Source organism: Parasteatoda tepidariorum, chromosome 3, assembly GCF_982258835.1.
Source record: "Parasteatoda tepidariorum strain Cologne lab strain chromosome 3, Ptep-v5.0, whole genome shotgun sequence".
Lineage (NCBI taxonomy): Eukaryota > Metazoa > Arthropoda > Arachnida > Araneae > Theridiidae > Parasteatoda > Parasteatoda tepidariorum.
The window spans coordinates 68010204-68032978 of record NC_141757.1 but is presented as its reverse complement, the minus strand read 5'-3'; the positions used below and the strand labels follow the sequence as shown (position 1 = coordinate 68032978).

At 26.3% G+C, this 22775-nt stretch overlaps 1 protein-coding gene across 1 annotated transcript in view; it reads left to right on the top strand.

Annotated features, from left to right (window-relative positions):
- The first annotated feature begins 830 nt into the window (after positions 1 to 830).
- LOC107454174 (complexin) overlaps positions 831 to 22775 on the top strand; it is a 323104-nt gene continuing 301159 nt past the window's right edge. The window contains exon 1 of the mRNA XM_016071265.5: positions 831 to 1111. The gene's annotated coding sequence lies outside the window, so the exon portion shown is untranslated. The remainder of the gene's footprint in view (positions 1112 to 22775) is intronic.

Genomic DNA, 22775 nt, shown 5'->3' with positions numbered 1-22775 from the left:
AAAATTGTTACAGACTGAAACTTAAAAAATGATATAGTTTAAAATATTGGAAAATTTCTAATAAGTTCTCGGAATTGACTTTAGAAAAATTAAACCATGATAAAAAAAATCCTTAATTCTGTACAAGATACTTTTTCTTTAAATCTTGTTGGTACGACTTAATATTTAAATGCTGTTTCAACAATCACTAATATTTTTATAAAAAAAGCGAAAAAATCTAATATGATCTAATATCTAAACTAAATTTAATTTAATATGAACATATATGATCTTTATTTTTATTAGTTATGTTAAAACATTGTTAAAACTTTACTATTGTCAAAGTAATTTCCAATAGTTAAGGATAAAATTAATAAAACGAAAACTAACATTAAGATTTTTAATTGTTTGATATGGAATTGAGTTGCCGGATTAATTTTTATCCCATCATATTTAAATTTAATAGTTTCAGGAGAAAAAAAAACCTTTCTAGTTTTTATTAAAAAATAAATGTTGAAGACAAACAAAATGTATATTTTTTATAAGCAAATCTAATTTGTTTTAAATCAGAAACAGAATCGATGTAACCTTCGAAAAATAAATTTTTATTTCACTTTATAAATCCACTCATTCAAAACAGTTCTCGATATTCTTTTTGTTCCAAATTATCGGTTTTTCCCTCAACGTTGTTCTTTTAAGTCCTTTGCCCTTTTTCCTAATTTCGCTTCTCAGCAATTCCCTTTCAACGATCCCTACCTACAACTCGGCTTTCCCGCTACACGTGATATTTATTGAACTTCTAAACTCCTCTGACTGCCGATAGATGGCAGGGTTTAATCCAAAACATTGCTGTGTCGGGGTAGATGTCGGAGGTAAAAATCGATGCTCGATTCTCTGAGTCAAGCCAATGTACTGGTAGGGCGACGGTTATAAACGGTTAACTACAACTGCCGGTTCCTCCTCCCCCCATAACGACAAAAACTTACGAAAAAGTGAGCGATCGCAAACAACCGCCTACACATCTTTAACTCTCCACGTTGCTTATTTGAATCAAACACACAAAAAGCAGCATTCTCCTAGAATCGTGAAAATTCCAACTTAAAGGGCCGTCCACTTATTTCCAAAAAAAAAGGTAAGCACACAAAAAATCGACTTTTTCTGTAGTTTAGTGTAAATGTAGAATAGTTACTCTTTTATAATTGCTCTTGATCTTCCGAAATGATCAGTTATATATCACGATGCCCTGGCTAAAGATGAGGATGCGATGACATTATTAAGACGTTGAAGAGGAGGATCACGGTCTTGACCTAAGAAAACAAAAATTATAATGGGATTGGGGTGATAATATCTTTGTTAACTGGTGGTGGGTTTGTTCACAACTGACATGCTTTACTTAGTCATTGGGCGTTTTGGGGGAAGAGGAAGAGTTGGCGCAATGCCTTGTGGGAATAATACTAACAGCTGATGCTGTCGGAATGATTTGTAGCGGTCTGTTTGAAGTTTGGGTGACAAAAGCAAGTAAAGGTATTGCGACAGTTTTGTTAGTTTCCATCCAATTTCTCATAGATAAAATTGTGGAGTTTAATAACATATAACAAATTTACTTAAATATTAATTACCTACTTTTGGTTTCGTGATTTTGAAGCTACAGAATAGTCGAGGATCAAGTTTCAAAGTAAAATGCTACCTGATCTGCATTAAAGTCAAAAACATAAACATGATATACATATTAACATCAAAGATTAGCATGAAATCCGACTATCTAAAACCAGTGCTTATTTATTTTTTGAAACTCAATTTAGCATAGAAATTTTTACTATTCCCTTAATTAATATTATGTAGCAATTTATATCGATGCATTAAGCAATCTCTTTACTTCTCTAATGAGTAACTTTTAGATCTTGTTGATCTACTTCTGCAACTATAGTAAGTTGACATAAATAAAATGAGAGAGTTCATTGGTTTAAAACAATAAGAGCTATTGATTTAAAACGTAAAAAAAAATCGGTTAAAAAGTAAGTTTAAAAGTTTCAAAGTTATATATACTTTAAGTCAAAATTAGATTTAATACATAAATATTTTTCTAAGTTGTACATACTTGGTGAAATTATGGAGAATATTATGTACAAGAGAGTGGCGTTGTAATAATATAGGAAGTTTGAAAAAAAAAACATTAAAAAAAAGAATTTGTTGATTTCAAAAGTTAAAAGTTATTGGTTTAAAACATTTAAATATATTTCTTTAAAGTTGATGTAAAGGTTATATAAATAGCTTAGCATTAAGTCAATATTAGATTTAAGATAATTTTAAAGAAAATCATTATTTTCGGAAGGATTTAAAGGAAACATTATCTTAATCTTTCAATAATTGAAATAAGCTTTTAAATTTTGGATGGTTTCAACAATTCGTTGAATTATTTTATCATTTTATACACTTTCGATCTTTTTTAAACTTTCTACTTTAAAATAACAGTAATTTGATTAGTTATTGAAGTTGCAATGTTTAATAGGTATAAGTTAAAATTGTAAAATTACTGAAACAAGCATACTTAGTTTGTCAATTATAACATATCTCGAAATCATATTATCAACGAATATTTTATTTCTATTTTTCAGTTTACTCTACATTAAAGAAATTTGATTCCAAAATAACTTTTTCAGAGTTATATTATAAAATTTGATTTTTTTAATGTAATTTGATAACAATTATCAAAAAATTAAATAAAAATACTATTGCCATATTTTACAGCATCACACAATTCCAAAACTTATTTTGAAATCCCACAATTCCAAGCAGTTTTTTCCTGAGGAAATAATGATTGACAAAATAGTTATTCAACAAACTAAAACAATCAATTAATTTTTTGTATATTTTCAATAGACAAAGGGGCTTTACCCTCTGTTTTCTCCTTATATCAAACACCATAATTGCTCCGAAATAATCATAGTTTCTCCATAAAATATTGAAAATTTTCCTTGAGGACAAACAAATGTTTGTTAATTTAATATAGTTATTAAGCAAAAAATAAAATATATCATTCTGTAGAAATTTTTTTAAAATCTTTTAATACTTTTAATTACAACTCTAATTTAATGTAGATCTTATTTCATACAAGTCTGAATCCAATTATAAAGACAAGTATTAAGACAAACTTATCTTCCAGAGAGTTGCCAAAACGTGAAAACCTCCTGTATTTTTCTAACGGAAACATGATTCTAACCATTGATTTAACTACCTCTGAGGATAGTTTTTGTCAGCAGAGTAGTTTTATATGAATTAAATGTTACCTTTTATAGTAGCACAAATTCTTTTTGCAATAAAAAAACAGTTACATAATTGAATGGAAATATTTGCTATTCTCACAAATGATGTACTTAATCTTGGCAAAAAAATGTGGGCTTAATCTTGGAAGAAAAATAACTTGTTTTAATATATAAATTGCGCATCTTTTAAAAGAAGAGAAAAAAAAGCAACCCGTCTTTGTAAGTTCATAAGCGAAGACCTTTTAGAAGGTCAAACAGCAATTCTGTGTTTGAAAATTCTCTGGACTGCACGGCTCTTGTGGTATTTTTTTAAAACTATAATTATATTTGTTTATAATTCTCGAAATAACTACCGATTGTTAAGGGCTTTTATTCCATCCCATTTTTGATAAATTTTTCTGCCTGCAGTTATACTCTCACGCTTCCAAGTTTTACAGCTTTTTACTGCGAAACAAAATCAGAGAGTAACGCAAAGTTGATCATTCGAAACAACGGAGGCTCTTATGAATTTTTAACATAGAGAAAATTTAAATTGCTTAGATTGTAACAACTTCATGGATTTTAAGTGGTTTAAAGATGATTATAGAATTACTATAAAATATAAACAATAAAAAGTTCTCTATAAGCAATGTAATATACTAGATAATTATGACTCTTAAATATATTAGTAAAATTTCTAAACATTCTAATTCATAAATATGGTTTAACATTCTAAGAGTCGTGTTCCTGATTAAAATTAAACCAAAATCATGTTAAATGTATATTTTTGCACCTAATTGACCAGAAAATTGCTTTTTGTTTATCCCATTTGATGTGCAGTGACAATTTTAAATATTAAAAAAAAAAACTATGTCACATTATATTTGTGCAAAATCACAAAAGTATTTCACTTATTACAATTTTCTTAACGAAAGGAGAGCTGTAGTAAAAATAAGGCTCATGAAAATACGATTTATATGGATAGTTCTACTTATTGAATATATAGAGGTTAAGGTAAATGGAGTAAAATGGACTAAGGTAAACGAAATATTAATTCAGGTTTAATGCTAATCGGTGGAGAAAGTTTGTAAGGTAACCGTCTAGTCACATATGCAATATTTTATGTAAAATAATTAAAAAATTTAACTATAAAGGATTTCAAAGACACCTTTACACACCTAAAAAAATTTAATTGAAGATTCTTTGTATAAACATTGCTTTAGGGAAAAAAGATCACTTTAAATGGCGTAATTATAATAAAATTAGAGATTCATGCTCTGGCAAAGAGTTTTTCGACATGCACAATTGTTTCACATGTGCTAAATTTGAAATGCATGACTTTAAAATGTGCTATCCTTATCGATATCAATGATCTCAAAACTACAGTAAGAGACATATTACTATTAAAGTTCAAAATCTGACAAATATCTGTTAGAAACTGCATTGTTGCATTCGCTAACGTGGGGTTTTATATATCAATGTTTTTTACTTTTGCCAACATGCATTATTGTAAATGTTGCATACAAGCTTTTTACATCTCTACCATTACTGAAAACTAAATGCTGACTTATGCTAATATAAAGAAGAGATTTTGATATTGATTAAAATTTTTTATTCAACTCAGTAAATGCTAATTGTCAGCATTTGCAGATGTGTGCGAGAAATAATCATATTTAAGAAAATTTCGTTTTTAACACTTATTTGGGATGTTCGTTAATTGTCCATATTTACCTTTTTCAATAGAAAGTGAAACAAAACGTAATGACGAAATTTGATGATATAAATGGGAAATAACGATATTAAAGAAATTTTATTTTTTACCACCCGTAACTATTAGTACTTGTCAATATCTACAATTGAACATAAGTAGGAAACTAGACAAATGAACTGATTCAACATTAGCTCTCAGAGCCTGATGAATGTCAATATTTATTTATGGGAGTAAGAATTAATGACATTAAAAAAAGCATTATTTTCTTATCATTCAATGTAAGTGCTTGCTGAATATCAATTTTTGCCAACGTGAGTACGCAATGAAAGAGACAGAAAGGGAGAGAGGGAGGGAGAGAAAGGGAGGGAGGGAGAGAGAGAGAGTAAGAGAGATAGAGAGAGAGAGAGAGACTGAGAGGGGGGGGTGTTTTATTAGTACATTTAGGCTAAAAGTACTAATATAACATGTCGCCTAAGTGAATGCTTAATGTGAAAATTTCTTGATGTAAAAGTGAAATCAGGCTAATTTAATTCTCATGATTCAATGTTAGTGTATGTTGAATATCGACATTTATCAATGTAAGGGAAAAAAGAAAACAAATGATTAAATTTTCCCTATCAGTGCATGTTGAATGTCGAGATTTCCTAGTGTACGTGTACGTAAGAAATTATGATATTTAGCACACATGTAGGACATTCATTGGACCTCCAATTTTTGCTTTTCACAGAAATATATCTGCAAACTAATTCAGTATCCATCTATATAAGGTGTAGCGCATGATTATTTTCACAACCAAGAAATCTGCTTTTCCTTGTTAGGACTTCCACTGCAAAGAAACACACTTTACACACTTATGAGTGGTTTCAGCTTAGTTAAAAATGCTTAATCACCAGAGTTGCGTTGAATTTTTAAGCTTCTATACTATTGCAAGCAAAGCATGAATGTTCCTAATTGTATAAAACTAGGGGATTGGGTTCCTTGCTAGCATTACTTACTAATATACGCGATTGCTGCAATTTTATTTCTTGATAATAAACATATTGCTATTGTTAAATTAAAAAAAATCAATTAAAATTTTAAAAAAATATATTTTATTGCATTCACATAAATTTGATTTTACAGATTTAGGTCATGATATTATTGGGATAAAATTTATTTCTAATCATTTTGCTTGGTTACCGTTGCAACTTAATAAGAAAATTGGTCTTTAAAAATTCTATTTAATTTCTGTATATAAGAACTCGTTAAATGTTTTTCATCAATGAGATAATATGGTAATATAGCGAAAAGTTAATTCCAAATCACGTTTAATAACTGCAAAAAAGTTATTATACAGTAGATTTAGATATATATTTAAAATTGTCTATCATAAAATATTTCGTACTTAGTTAATATCATAGGATTGCTTAACAATAAAGAAAAACCCAATTTAATTTTAAGTATTATGGTATATGAATTAAAATTACAAGTGTAATATTTAGAAAATATGATAAATAAACATACAGCTACTACTGTTAAATTTAGGATAAAGAAATGTTTTACTGGTAAACAATATCTCAATAACTATTTTAGAGTTTTATACTGATAACAATCAAACAAATCTGAGGATTCACCTGGGAAAACTGAATCATGCCTAGTAATTTTCTGGTCAATATAAATGCACAGATATCATTAGAAAACCATTCATTCTTCATTATATTGAAATATATGATCATTAAATATAGAATGTGCATCAGCACATGAATATTTCGGGGAGTTACCTATTTAAGTGTTTCATAGTAGAAAATTGAATTTCCCTGTTCTATTTTGCTATGATTATAGAAATACTTTTTATATTTGTTAATAGCTGCATTATATTTTAAAAATTAACGTTTCGTATCGTAAATTTGGTTTTCAAATCATGTTTTTTTCGGTTCGTTATATGCAATTTAGCTTCATAAATTTCAGTTAAAAGCAGAACAAAATCATACTGAAATAATGCAAGCTGATTTTAAAGCAGGAAGTTCTAAAATTTTAATTCATTCCATATGGATTTATTTGCATTTATTATGAAATATGACATGTTAACTCAAATTTCAATTTATTTTAATGATTAAGATGCGTTATTCTGCTGAAATGTCATAATTATTCATGATATAATTTAATAATATTTGCTATTGATTCTTTTAGTTTAAACACTTTACTCAATCTATAAAATTTGTTATTGTTATAGAAAATTGTTATAGAAATTTATTACGCAAAAGCGTAGTTCACAAAGTCTGCATCTATGTTTTGTGAAAAGTTCTTTTTAATGAATTTCCAAAAAATATAATTTTTAAAAAAATATTTTTTAGTAAAGATGCATAAAAACTTTCTATAAATAAACTTTCTTTGAATACAGATTAGGTATTTATTGAACTTAAAAGGTGTTTTCAATTTTTATGAAAAGTTATTTTTTATTATTTTTATGACAAGTTATTTTTTATAAGACAAAATGTGTAAACAATATCATAAAATAAAATATAAGCTAACTCGAAAATAAATGCATCTTATTTCGCTGCAATCTGTACTTTTTAATGCCTTTTGTGAAAAGGCAAATTGATAGCCTAAAACTTAATTATTATTAAAAAACAGTTTGAAAATGCAAATTTTTAAAGAATAAAACAATAATCAGCTTTTTTTGCGGATATTCTAAGTAAATAATTTAAAAATAATATAATTAAAATGGGCAACTTCGACAAAATAAAAAAATCTTTAAATAACTGTATATAGCGATGGATTAATTTCTTACAAAAATTACTAAATTACTTAAATATTAAAATTTTTTTGAAATGAAATGTATGTATGATTTACTTTCTGATAGAAATATACTGTAGGTCAAGAAAATTAATAAAATATTTTGGGATGTATTTATTATAAAATGTGTTGGAATAATGCATGATCATAAATATTGTTTTCTTATTTTCGAGCAGTTTTTGTATTGTATAGTCAAAACTTTTGCTATAAATTTAGATTAAAATTTTAATACTTTTTAGGTATAATAAAAATAAGCACTAAACTTTTTTGGAGTGCATGTTCACTTTTGAAATATTTATTTAGTTATACGGTAAATTTTTACTTAGATTACTTTCGCATTTTCATAGAAATTAAACTAAAGAAATGATTGAAATTAAGTAATGTTTAGATTTAGTTTTGTGTTCCAAAATTGTAAAGAATTGTAACATAAAAGCTGTTATGGTGCTGTAAGTTGATTTAACAATATAACGATATAGGAGCTCTTGTAGTGTTTAAGCAATAGTAAATATTTATTATACGATACTCACGTTATGTATTGAGAGGAGAACGAGAAGGTCTTGAAAAACTAGAATATTTAAATACAGTGTGTTGTACATTTGAATAAATAACGATTGAAATTTAAATGTTGTACAAAATACTTTTGAAGGTTATTAAGTTGGCTGCTAGAAGTGACTAGTTGAATGGAAAAGTTTGGTATAAAATACATATTAAATTTTCTTCAATGTGGGAGAAAAAAAACCTGAAGTTGAATATTTTGTCCGTGCATTAATTTTAACATTTGTGTTCCTCTTGATACACGAGAAAGGATCTAGAACCAAGGATTAAAACACACAATAAATACTTTAGTAATATTATTTTTGGAATTCAATTTTTATGAACTTTTATTAAGTAAACCATTTAAAAAATTCGTGTATAATCTACCTTGCAAAAATACTCTATAGAGATTAGAAACTTTATCTATTGAATTACAGTTTCTGAATTTTTTTTATATGAAATTGTAATTGAGTTACGAATTTATATGAAAAAGTGATGTGAAAAAAACTATTCAATATCTATTTGCTTACATCTATAATAAATGTTGGTTGAATCAATAATTCAAAACCGTTTTTTATTACTAAATAATAGCACTTGGAGAAAAAAATTAAATAAAAAATAATATCGTTCTGAGTTTTAATCTTCACTACTCGAACGCTTTACTAACAGAGACTAAAAAACAAATAAATTAATTCACTTTTCTATTTCCTTCTTTTTTAAACACAGTTGCCTATACAGAAACTCAAATTTAGTAAAAAAATCTTAATCCAGTTTTAAGAATTTATTATCTTATTGATTATTAAAATTTCAACAATCCCTTCCCAGAAAGATTTTAAAATGCCATATACTTTTAAATATTATTTTTTGCTCGTTTTTTTTAAATTTGTTTTAGATAGACGCTTCGAATGCTACTTTGTATTTACTATTAAACTACAATTGATCATTTTGTGGTCCTGTTAGGAAACTTATTTCAACTAAAATTCCGTAATTATGCATTTATTTGAGAGGTAACGAAGGCTAAAGAAAATAGTAATTAATGTATATATATATATATATATATATATATATATATATATATATATATATATATATATATATATATATATATATATATATATATATATATATATATATATATATATATATATATATATATATATATATATATATCATAAAAAAAATATGGAGAAGTACCGTGAGCAATTCACTTAATTGTGAAAGTCAAGTAAAATGTTTACATTTTCTTGATGGGAAAGGAATCTTCTTTTCCCTCCTGTCACATCACAGATAAAAGATGTCAAATAGAAAAAAACCTCTGTATTAATAAATTCACTTACTCATGGCAAAAAATATGGATACTATGAAAATAAATAAATAAGTTTGTTAAAAAGATAAAAAATAAGGCAAAACTTATGAAATAAATTATAATAAATATGTAAAAGTTTAAGAGAACGTTATAAAAATGCTTAAAAATATAATACAGGGTTAGACTAAATGACTCATTTAGTTTCAAAGGACAAGGTTTTTAGTACAAAGATGGATGATGTATGGAAAGTCGCCCACAGACACCTACCATCTGGTACAAGAGCCACGGTGACCTACGGGATAGAGCAGTTGTCTCCCAAAGAGGTGACCAAAGTTCGAATCTGAAACGAATTCTGCTTCCAGCTCACACTAACCGTTGTGGAAGCAGAAAAAATATCCTCAGTAGTAGACGGGTCATGAGTAAGAATCTCCTTGCCATCGGAGAGGTTTTCGTGGTTTTCCTCGTCATGTAAAGCAGATGCGGGTTAGTTCCATCAAAAAATCCCCCAAGAAAGCTAGTTTGTTCCGATGCTTGATACATGAGTTCTCTTGTCTTCTGGGTTGGGTTCAAAATTACAAGACTACGGAGGTGAACATTGATAAGTCGTAAATTAAGAATAGGGTCTGGTGTTCAACGCTCACTATAAATAAATATATGGTATAAATTACAAATGCTCAATGATCACCCTTGATCATCAGACACTCATCCCTACCGTAATGCAATTCTCATTTTTGCTCAATGCTATGCTTCTATCAATGTTCCTCACAAGAAAAGATGTGCTCATCTTCAGTGTTGTTAGCGTCTGAGGCACATAAGTTTACCCATTGCAACTTTGCATTCGGGGTACATATACACTTTTCCTTAACAAGTTAATGTACCGTGAATGCTAACAACATTAAAGATACGAGTCACTGCTCAATTGATGGATATTGATAGAAACCTGTTATTTAGCGAATGGCCAAAACTGTATTATTGTTACATCGGATGTTCAAGGGTGTAAGCATTGAATATGTATCACAGAGTAGCTGAGTGTGCACATATCTTCATAAACCACCCTTTTTTGCTTGTCATATATTTATAAAAAAAACATTCCCTTTAAACCGAATGTGTTATTTAGACTAACCCTGTATTATAGAGAATATATACTTCCCTTTAAAAAAATACTTGGTTCTATTTTAATTCGAAATTCAGCACAATTTTTTTCTATCACCTGATGATTAATTGCAATGAATCGTAATTGTTATTAAATTAAAATAATCTTCTTTATAACAATTATTAATCCTCTTATAAAATAATCTTCTTATATCTTCAATCTTCTTACAATAAAATAAACAGCTTATAATCTTCTTATAAAACAATCACCTTTAAGTTATTTTTTAAAAAGAAATGAAACAAACGACGAAAATCTGGAAATCAGAATTATTTCAATTTTAACAAAATTACTTTTAGGTATCTTTTTTACAATAAGTGAAAAATAAGTTTTGCATAGAAATGAACAGTTTTCGTGAAAAGCAAAATGTTTGAATCTAAATTTAGGAGAGAAAGTGGGAAAATCTTGCAATTGAGTAATCAGACCTATCCATTTTCTCATGACCGTATGTTTTATATACGTTATGGTATTATAGATATTTTAATGAATAGTAATTATTTCAAAAATTTAGAGGAAATATTTATTTTTAATCTTCCCGCATAAAGTGAAAAAACAGCTCTAATTGTGTTTAATTATTATAGTTTAGAGTAGCATAAATATATGAATCTTCTTTATAAAGGTTGTTATACATGAATTGTATATTGTTTTTTAACAATAGAAATATTGGGTTGTTTTCTTAACCATATTAAATATATTAAACAGTTTAAATTCTGCCTATAAACTTTCAACTGTTATGATCGAATATTTTGTTTTTAAACATTTCATTTTTAGAAGCTCTTTCAAACTGAAATAACTTTTGCAATTAGATCTTAAATCATTTTTATGTATTATTTTTATGTATTATTTTTTTTGTTTTACTTGTCACCGTTATAGCTACATGTTACATTTTTGCACATTATTCTGAGTAAATTATAAAACTGAAATTAAATCTGAAAACAGCACAGTATAGAAACGTCTCGCTTTTAGACAATGAATGTAATTTTTATAGTCACAGTTTCGCCTCAACTGATTAAATGTAAGGTGTTAAAATAAATTTTCTAATAAGAGATTACTTTAATAATATTAAAGAAAACAACACCATTTTTTACGATAAAATAAGTTACAACATGATACATTTAAAAAAAATAACGCTTTTATAATTATGTCTTTATTTTTAAATGTTTTTAGTTTAAGCTAGTTATTAGTATTAAATATATTAATAACCATTATTTCAATTGTATTGGTAATTTGTCATAAAATAGGAAGAATTCGCATATTTACGTTAGATTCCTTACGCGTCCATACGTAAGATTTGAAGCAACCACGCATGTGCTTACGTTTTTAGATTCTACGTATCGTTACGTTTTGTCGGCGTGGTTTTACAAAGCTACAAGCACGCTGTACATAACTGCTGAATACTGTTTTCTGTTGAACCCTACATTCAAGTTAACAACATGGATATGTTACCGAGAAACTCCAGCATAAAATGAATATGGAGGATTCATTATAATAAAATACTAAAATGAATCGTGTGATTACATAGATATTGGCGAATTTAATAAAAATATAACTTTCATTTCTTTTAGTTTAAATTTAAGGTTGTATAAATGTTTTAGGACATAAGAAGCTAAATATGCTTTATTACTTACAATTATAGAATATATTTATTTTAATTATACAGTTTAGGTGGTAGAAGTTTAATTTACATAATATACACGTCCATTGTATGTGTTTGTTTAGGTTTTGTGGTCGATGGCAGGATAATAATTCACTACGGTACTGTTTTTAACTGATGGGTTTTGGAAAAATCGGTTATTTTGATTCATGTGAGTGATATATTGTTTCATGGGCGTATGCACATTTCACCAAAATTGACGCATCGCACTTGAAGTGCGCATACACAATTACTTCAAAGCTTACACACAAAAACGTATGGAATTTAATGTAAGATTGAGAATTCTTCCAAATGAATACGCAATAAAAGGTTTCCTGATTTTATTTTTTCATTTAAATAAAAATGTGAATTTCATTTGACATTCGCATTTGATCTTATGAGTGTGGATTCAGATTTCATTTGGATTTGACCTTATGAGTATCTTTGGCTATGCATTCTGGTAAAAAATACCACCTCAATAATTTAAACATTAAGAGTGACTTTTTCCACGCATATTTCAAAATTAGTAAAATAAATTTAGTTCTCATGCTGTAAAATATTTTCCTGTATCTTAATACCATAGTAAAATACCATGATAATAGTAAAAAAAATAATTATAACGTATACAAATACTTACATCATTTTGAAGAATAATTTTATGTGGAAGAATACAAAATTTGAATGAAATTTGTTCCTGTGAAATCGAACCTTAAAAAAAGTCAGATATTTAAAACTCGATTTTTCCGAAACTATTCAACCGATTTTATAAAAATTTTGGTCCAAACTTTCGATCACTCCCTTGATCATATTTTGGTCCATATTTATTATTTGGGACCATATTTTCAGACCAAAACAATAGGATCTAGAATGTGGATACACCTTATATTTTGGGAGTCTGAAATTATAATGCGTCGAAAAACAGGTATATTACTCAGAGAAAGTAGTGATTTCGTAAATTAAAATTTCGTCTACACTAATTAATTAGCATATTTGTGAAATACACCTTTGAACTCGATGATTGAGCTGAAATATATGAAAATTTGATCATTAGATCAAAGGTATTCCGGATATTATTTTTTTTGTGCTTAATTTACCAGTGACCCTGATTGCAACCCTGCAAAGCAACCCTGATTTACATGTTCACAGTGACACTACTATCGCCAAATTCATGCACCAAGCGTGAAATTTGAATAGGCATCATCCCTTAGTTGTATAAACAAGCATACTAAATTTAGTTTATCTAGCACAACTCGTTCGTGCGGTGTTGGAATTTTTTTTCTGTCAGTGTATAAATTCACAGTAATATCCATCCTTTATCTAATATTATTTGACTTGGATAAAATAAATGGAGCTAAATTTGTTCAGCACTTTTTGTGCTGCTCAGAGTGAATTGTTGCGTTTTCTTACGACTTTTTAGAACTGGTATATGTATGAGTTACTTATCTTCACTTGTTTTAACCACTATGTTGATTATGAAATATAGAAACTGTTAGGGTGTCTGTCCATCCTTCTTCGCATTTCTATTTTCTCCAATTCATCATATCTTTGGAGTGTACAATGCGCAAAAATATAAATACCATAAATAATTTTAGACTTAGTGATTGTAAAGTCACAAAATAGGGCTCAATTTTAGTGATTTAAAAACCAAATTTTAAATGCGCTTTAATGCTAACGACATAGTCAGACGCAAAAGTATTTTCCAAAAATAAAATAAAAATGCATTTGGATTTTCCTCAAAATGTGTGGGGAGAAGGGGCAGTTGCATTCTAAAAATAGTCCAAATGGTTTAGATAGGAAAGTATTTGAATGTTTCGACCCTTTAACATAAATTTCTCCTCTTGCGCATTCTCAAAAAAAAGGAAAAAAAATCAAATGAAAAAAAAAAGAAAAGCTATACACAATTATAGAAATTGTTTATCCGAATGTAATATCCATGTAAAACATTGTTTTTTACTATAATTTATAATATTTTTTTATTAAATGTTCTATCTTTAAATAGTTTTTTAGAAATGAATATTTGAAAATACTACTTTTTTGATACTATTCAGTGACCGAGTGTTCTGCCTTGACTATTAGGACCATATTCCAAATAACGGCTACCTCTATATTTTGCATATTTATTAAGGGAAAGTATGTTTTTGTGTCTGATTTCGTAATTAAAAATATCATCTGCACTAATTAAATAGCATATTTCAGGTTAGACAACTTGGATATGCGATTGTTAGACCAAAAGTTTGAGGTTTTTATTTTTTATTTTTTTACAATTATTTGTGTAACTTATCACCAAATAAATGTTTATTTTTCGTTTTTAATTTTGATTAGTTTTAGATTGCAGTATTTAAAGAATAAAGTGAAAAATACTTTAATTTATTGCAGCAGAAAAATGAAAATTGTTAAACTGCCTAATATAACACCATAAGAACAGAAAATTCAAGTTAATTAATGTGTCAAATACTTAAACCTTATGACACATTCTTATTTTTATATTGATTCTTTTTGCGAAGTTGATGGATCGGTTCTATAAGTTTAATATTTTAACATAAAAAAGAGGAAAAATGATTCACCTTTCCGATCATTTTCACAAGACTAATTTTTGTTATGCAAATTTGGAAGAAATGATTAACAAAGTTCAAAATCAAATTATGTTGCTAAAGATATGAGTCTTTAAAGTTGACTGGCATGCAATAATGAATGTTCAGCATTTCATTCATTATTGCACAAGCATTCAAAACTATCAATTTTAAAGGATTATAGATTTATCACAATTTTTATCTCGAATTAAGTGCAAAAGTGTTAAAATTAAGTTCAAGTGAATGAAGTAACATTATCACATCGGGCAAAAAAATAGTCAACTTCTAGGTAATCATGAAAAGCATTATTAAATACTTCTTTTGAGTGATATTTTGGGGTAGTTTTCTTTTTTAAAGATTAAGAACCGCTCTTTGTAATGGCGACTAAAATGAGGCATTATATTTATTTTAACATTACTAGGTGTTTCCTTTCTCAGTAAACATTTTCATGATTAATATGAAGTTATGCCCAGATTTTTCAAGATGGCATCAGTAAAGTTAAAATCCACAGAGCTGGAAGAATATGTAACCCGTTTTATGAATATTCAGATCCTATTACATTTCGATTGATCTACAAAATCGCCTGATTTGATTACCATTGGACATCTTTTTAGGAAAATTGTCAAATTCAACATCACCCTAATTTAGGCAATTTCGGATTAAAGCCTAAGATGGGAGATTTCGTGATCAAGACCTAAACAAGTGAACTGTATTTATAGCAGGTCTAGAGGTAACGTAACATTGTATTAAATAATATTTTGGTTATAATATTTTTCAGGAGGGAGAATTTCTTTGCCCAGTAAACTTAAGTATCAGAAATATTAAAAAACTCGAAAACATAATTTAATGCTAAGTAGGTTTTTTTGGAAAAAGAAATATGGTTTTAGAAAGCATAATTATTCCCAGAATTTTTACCTCCTTTGAAAATCGGATACATCATTATTATTTAATTCTGACTCATTTGCCGAAAAAGCTAAGCAATGTAATTTCATATAAATCTAAATACTTTATTCAAATCATTTCGCGTATTCTAAATAAAATGCTATATAAGAAAAATACAGAGCTCTTTCGATTTATCCCATTATTATACAAAAAATTCCAAGGAAACCAAGTTAGGATCATTCTCTATTTTTAAGCATGCTAATCATTATACGAATCCTTATGCTTTTCAATAAAGATTTAGTTAGGAAAAAATTTAGGGAACTAGTAATATTTTTAAGGTACAAAAATTACCTTTTAAGGAAATATGCCTAAATAATTAGAAATCAGCCTGTAACCTTATGCATTTGGTTACGTTAACATTTACCACAATTAACGTTGATGTTCAGAATGTATTTTTTTTTAAAGAAAAAAGTGGAAAAAAAGTTACTCTAAACGTTGTCGCAAAACTCTCTTAATTTTAGAGAAATTTCGTTAATTATATTTGACCAAAATATCTTACATTCGCGTCTAATACGGAGGATTCTACTAGAACTATGTCAACTATTTAGTGCTAAATATGAATGCACACAAAGAAGATCACAAAATTTTTTTTGAAGTAAATTTATCTTGTTGGTGGAATTTGAATTTTGGTATGTATGACATGAGAAGGGCGATAATTTTTTTACATTTGTTCTTTGGAACTTTTAATGACTCTAAAATTTACAACACATAATAAAAGTCTTTAGATAAATATAAAAAATCATAAATAGGAAAATCATAATTATGAATACATATGAGAGTTTTACATAAAAAATAATTTTTAATGTTTAAAATTTTTATTATAATTTAAGTAAATGGCAACAAAATATTAGTTAAGATTGATTTATATAATTTTTGAATACTAAAGTTAAAAATTTTAAATGAATAGGTTGAATTACTTCTAAAAATTATTAATTTGATGTAAAACTTTTTCATTAGAAACATAATTTTTATAAAAAAGAATAAACATTGGAATACGTATATTTTTAGCAGCAACAGAATTCAATATGATGGAAATGCAAATCAAAATAGTTTTATTTAATTTATTACATTTGAGGAAATTAAATGAGCTAAAATTGTCATTTTAAGCTAAAATTTTTTTTTATTTCGTTGGATTTTGACGCACAAGTGTAATTCTGAATGAAGAACGTTTTCTTATTAGCAAGCATATTTTTATACTTTCAATTTGACATTGTTTAAAAGCGTTTATGAATTTTATTAAATGTTTGCATTTCCTATTTTGTCCATGACAGGTAAATTATTATTGAATTTAGTGGCTTACTACAAGCTTATATAAATGTTGGAAAGAATGAATGTTCAGATTTTGATTATGATTTATGCTTCAACTAATTGTACTTTTTTAAATTTCAAATCATGCTCAAACAAATAATATTCGATACATTGACTGCTATTAAAGTAACTTCTAACTCTCACGTGTTTTAGTCAAAACTAGGATGTGCATTCTAAAGATATGCAGATTTAATAATGATTCTGGAAATTAAGACTAATCTGATTAAATTATCTTCATTTAAAAGTCTTTATGACAAATGTGTTTCATTTTAAATTTAGTACCATTTTTAAATTTATTCAATTATTTAATCTTAGAAACCGAATTTGGTAGAAATGTTTAAACATGCATTGTTTCTTTGTGACATAAAGTAATTAAAATCAAAATATTGATATTCAGACAAGTCAAAATAAAGATTCTTAAAGCCTCAATTATGTTTTCTTTTATCGTATAATTAGTTTTAAGATGTTTGAAGTTTGTAAAAGAAAAAAGAGATTCAAATCATAATAATTTGCAATTTAATAAAATGTGACAAAAAGCTAATTTATGCAAAATTTTGTTGTCACATTATATATTATTTGCTTTACTTTCAAGAGCTAAGTAAAGCCACTGTGAGGTAACGAAGCTTAAAACTAAAAAAATTAAATTTCCTATTTATAATTTTTTTCAAATTATATGTTTCAAAAATAATTAAAACTTAAATCAATGCAGAATTACATTTGCAGTTAGTATAAATTAAAACTATATTTAAATTTATAAGGTTTTTAGATAGTTGAATGCAGGAGAAATTTATATTTTTATTTAAATGAGCTTTTAAGTTGTAAAGTCTTGAATATATCAGCAAAAGCTTGCTAATTACAATTATAATTGAATATGCATAAGCCCTTAACTTCCATAAAAAAATAAAATAACTTTGTTTAATTGAGAGCTCTAATGTAGCTGATTTCACAAAATAATTTGCAAAATATGTTTAAAATAGCTAAACAATTTGAATTAAATATAATAAAGTTTAATATCATAATTAGAAAATAGGTTCTAATTAAGAGGAAATACATAGTGAAAATTTTATCTTAAAATAAATTAAAAACTGATTTTAATTTTTATATAATATTTTGTCATTTTAATTATCATACTGCTAGTAAACATATGAAGCTCTCATAAAAAATAAGTGAGGTATTTTATTTTAAATTCTGCTTATTTTATTGTTTATCCTTTTTGTGTGCTTTTTTGAGTGAATTTAATTAAATTATCTTCATTGAATATTTCCAAGAAGTTAGAAAAATGCATGTGTGTGAAACATAATATAAGAAAAGTTGATTAAAATTTTAATTAATATATTTATCGCTACACAGGGTGTTTCATAATGACCATTCTTAACATATAATTTTAGAATTTCTGTTGAAACAGAAGTAAAAATGCGTCTACATTAGGGCTGCAGTTCAACATTTAAGTTATGAAAATACACAATCTCAAAATCTAATGAATCAGTACAAAGAAAGGTGTAACTGAAAACAACAAAAACAACATGATCGTTTAATGCAAGTTTTTGGTACTTCTAATTAATAATTTTACCTTTCAACACCCTCCTTTTTTTCTGGAACTTCTTCGGACAGGTTTCCTTGCATTACTTCTGTTTACCTCACTTAAAATTCAGTAGAATTTGATAGCATTTTTTCTCACTTATACATTTTTGACTCCTCTTCTGAAGTGTATTTTAAGACGACACATAAAGAAATGTCATTACTCCTTCCTTTTAGAAGTGCAAAGCTTCAGTATTCTCGCAGCTAATTTTCTTAAATCGTTGAACGAAATAGTAATTTTTCCAAAGTAGTAGTTGTTTTGAAAATCCAGTTTAATAAAATAAATGAAAAATACATATTTAATAAAAGTGTTTTATATTACTTATTAAAAAATGATGGACCTTTTCAATAGACCTTAAAAGTTTCATACATTTTTAAAAAAAATTATTTAATTTTATAAGCTTATTTGTATTTAATTTCTCATGAACGTACGGTTATATAAATATCTGAAAAATAAATTTCATTGAGTTTTCCTATTTTCCTACGTTAAAAAATTAATTTGCTTCATAGTTTAGTTTGTTTGCTCAATTGATGAATAATACTGCCTCGAGATAGTGGATTCAAATCCACTTTTTCATGTTATATTTGCCAAATGAAATAGCAATGAGAGAAACACGCGATCGTTTAATACCGTATAAAAATTTCAGCAATTTAATTTTTGTTGCTTCTTGATTAAAAAGAAGAGTTGATGAATGCATTTAATTTTTCTTTTGTACATAAAAAAAGCAATAATTCTACATATGTCTATTTACACAATATGTTTTCGTATTTTTCGTAAAAATTCGTCATTTAGAACTTTTATTTTACTTTTTAACGACTCTTTGCAATTTAAAACTCAATTGCATTAAACTCAAGGAGGTAACATGCATTAATGAGTTTGTCTAGTTTTGTTTTGTTCTGTGTTTATTTAATTCGAGACGATGCAATTATTTAATATATTTTAGAAAATATGATTAGTAAAATTTTTTTTTATTTGTTTATAATTAATGAAAAAAGCATAACTACATATCTGTTTTATGCAATATTAAGTTACTATATTTTATTATTTTTTCCTCGTTAAATTAAAATTAGTATTTGAATCATACTTTTCAAAGCTCGAATTAATTCTGTTTTAGTAGAAAACTAAAGCAGAGATACAAGTTTGAGAAAATAATCTCCTGGTTAGAAAATTTAGTTGCAAACGATGTATTCTATTTATACATTTATTCAACTGAAATAATAATTATTTTGTGTAAATATCCTTGTAGTGAGTTTAATATTATTTTAAACTATAAAGATTTATATCAGTTAATATAGATTATAAGGAATTATAGTAGTTCATTTCTTTTTAAAATTAGATTGCATTAAGACAAAAAATTTAATAATAAATTTAATAATTTAATAATATAAAATTTAATAATAATTAGTAATTTTAATGAAAAGAATACTTTTTATGAAATTAATAGTTTCACTGGAAACCATTTGAAGTAACAAAATGAACATTGAAATTGAATTTGCATTGTAACTCGATATAAATTCTGTTATAGAATAAATTTAAAATAAAAATTTTTAATGTTTAATCTTTTAAATTTTCATATAACTAATCAGTAATCAGATATATCAAAAGTTGACGCACAATTTTTTACACATGAATTTTTTAAGATATGACTAATTGCTTGATTTATCTATTATATATAATAGAGTAAGTCTAGTATAGATTGAGATAGTCTTTTCAAATTGAAATAAAAATTACTGAGATTTGAGATACATGAAATTTTCATGCATATTTTAAATTTTCAAACTATTTCAAACTATAACACTTTCAACATATTTTGAGAGAAACAATGATGAAATATTAAGAACAAAATATGAAAAAATTTGTTTGAAATAAAACAAATGGCCATATTTTCTTTATGTTAATGTTGGATTTCATCAAATGCAAGTTAAGGAAATGTGAATTTAAAATGTGGACAATAACACATTTCGTACAGTTAACCATGGAAAACCTACAATATGCAGTAAGGAATGAATTTTATCCTGGAAAATAAGTAAAATCTAGTGTACAGATTTAATCAATAACTTTCAAAAAAATCTTTAGCACACAATTTTGGCAAAGTTTTTAAAAGTTTGTATACTCTTCATAGAGCCATTGCATGCACAGATTTAATCGCTTTTAGTTGTGGTATAGCATTCCTCTCCACAGCTAACACATTCAACAAATTCTGAATCTCTAGATTAAGATACTATGCACGGTTGAGTAGCTTATAGGGCGCTATCGGATAATATTTTAGGTCTGTATTATGCAGGGTTAGAGCTATCTTCCAAAATTTAAAAAAAATGGCTTCAATATTGTAATAAATAAACCAAATATTTCTTTTTATTAGCTTACATCATAAAATTACGAAACGAAATAAAAACCATTAACAAAAAAAAAAAAATCCGTACTTAGATTTATTAATTTATTTAGAGATATTAAGAGCGTTGGGGAAGACTAGTCTAATAAAGTACACCTTATTTTCTTACTTTTGCAATATATTTTTTAATTTTATTAAGGTCCCTACAATTCTTAATGTCTGAATACATATTAATGAAATGTGGCCTTTTTTCTTAAAGTTGATGAGGATAAGGAGTCAATAAAATGTAAGGTATTCTTATTTCTACTATTCAAGTGGATGAAAGGCAGTTAGAGTTGTTTTAATAGTAGTACTGTCGTAACATTTAACACTAATGATAGCAATAACAATTTATTTTCTTTGAAACATTAATACTAATCCAAAGACTTAAGAGAAAAGTCTCGTCATTGTTAGTTTTCACAATAAAGGTAATTTTTAATTTCTTTTTATGTGAGGGTTTAATTTGCAACTTAATCTTGTTGTCTATAGAACACGACTTAATGAAAAAAATCCAGATAGATTTCGAACTGAATAACAAGTTCATTGCATAAAAGTTAATTTCCATTTTATTTCATAGCAGTTAGACACCTATCCTTTAATCTATATCGAGAGAAAGTTATGGTAAGGACTAATTTTTTCATTAAACTGAGATTTATGTTAAAAAAGCATTTAAAAATTTGTATTCATAAAATTCAGCCATTCTATATGTTTTTGTTTTTTACATTTTTCTTTCAATTCTAAGTTTTTTTACTATAAAGATTTTTCATACTATTTTGTTCCACATGTGGAGTAAAAGAATAAAGTGATTTAAATTTTATGGATTTAAGGCTAATGAATATAATTGATTTATAATCGTTCTTATTAAGCGTCAACTTACGTATTTATAAGTTAATAATTCTAAAACTATTCGCTAAATATGACAAACTTTTTAAATTATTATTTAAGAAATTTTTAAAGAAATTTTCAAAAATCACATACTATTTTAAATTTAAAAAAAATTACTTACATTTTAAGAAAATGTCTGAAACGTTTAGAAAATATTAACATTTTCAAACTTAGTTTTTTTCTATTTTTACATGATTTAAGATTCAATCGAATTAGCCAAGTCATTAAAAAATCAAATTTGATTATCGTCAATGCTTAAAAAATGTTGAAGGTTTATAAAGCATTTCTTTGAAATTTTTAAAGAAGAAAAACAACTTTATTAAAAGAATAACATATTTTGAATTTTGTGGTGGTTTTACCATTTTATACCACTAACTAACAAGGCAAGTTCCCTTCTTAAACTTCAAATAAAAATTTATCTAAAAGATTACTTAAAATAACGTTGTGTTTCAATGTATAATAACTATTCTGTCATTTTGTTTTAAAAATTATATTTTCTCTATTTCAAACACTTAATAAATGCATTTTGTAAATTATTTCGCTCTAATAGTGTAATCAACCGTAATAACATATTATTCAGTTCAGATTTTTGTTCAAGTTTTGGCACTTACGTTACATTATTTTGTTGGGTTAATATTTGTTTTCTAATTATGTTACTGAGCTAAAAGTATTTAAATTTAGTTATGTATTTTTCAACATTGTTTCATTTCTCCATTTAAGATAATTTGAATACATTATTCATTTGGCTTTTCATTTGACTCTTAATTGTGTTTCTGTATTAGAATTTAAA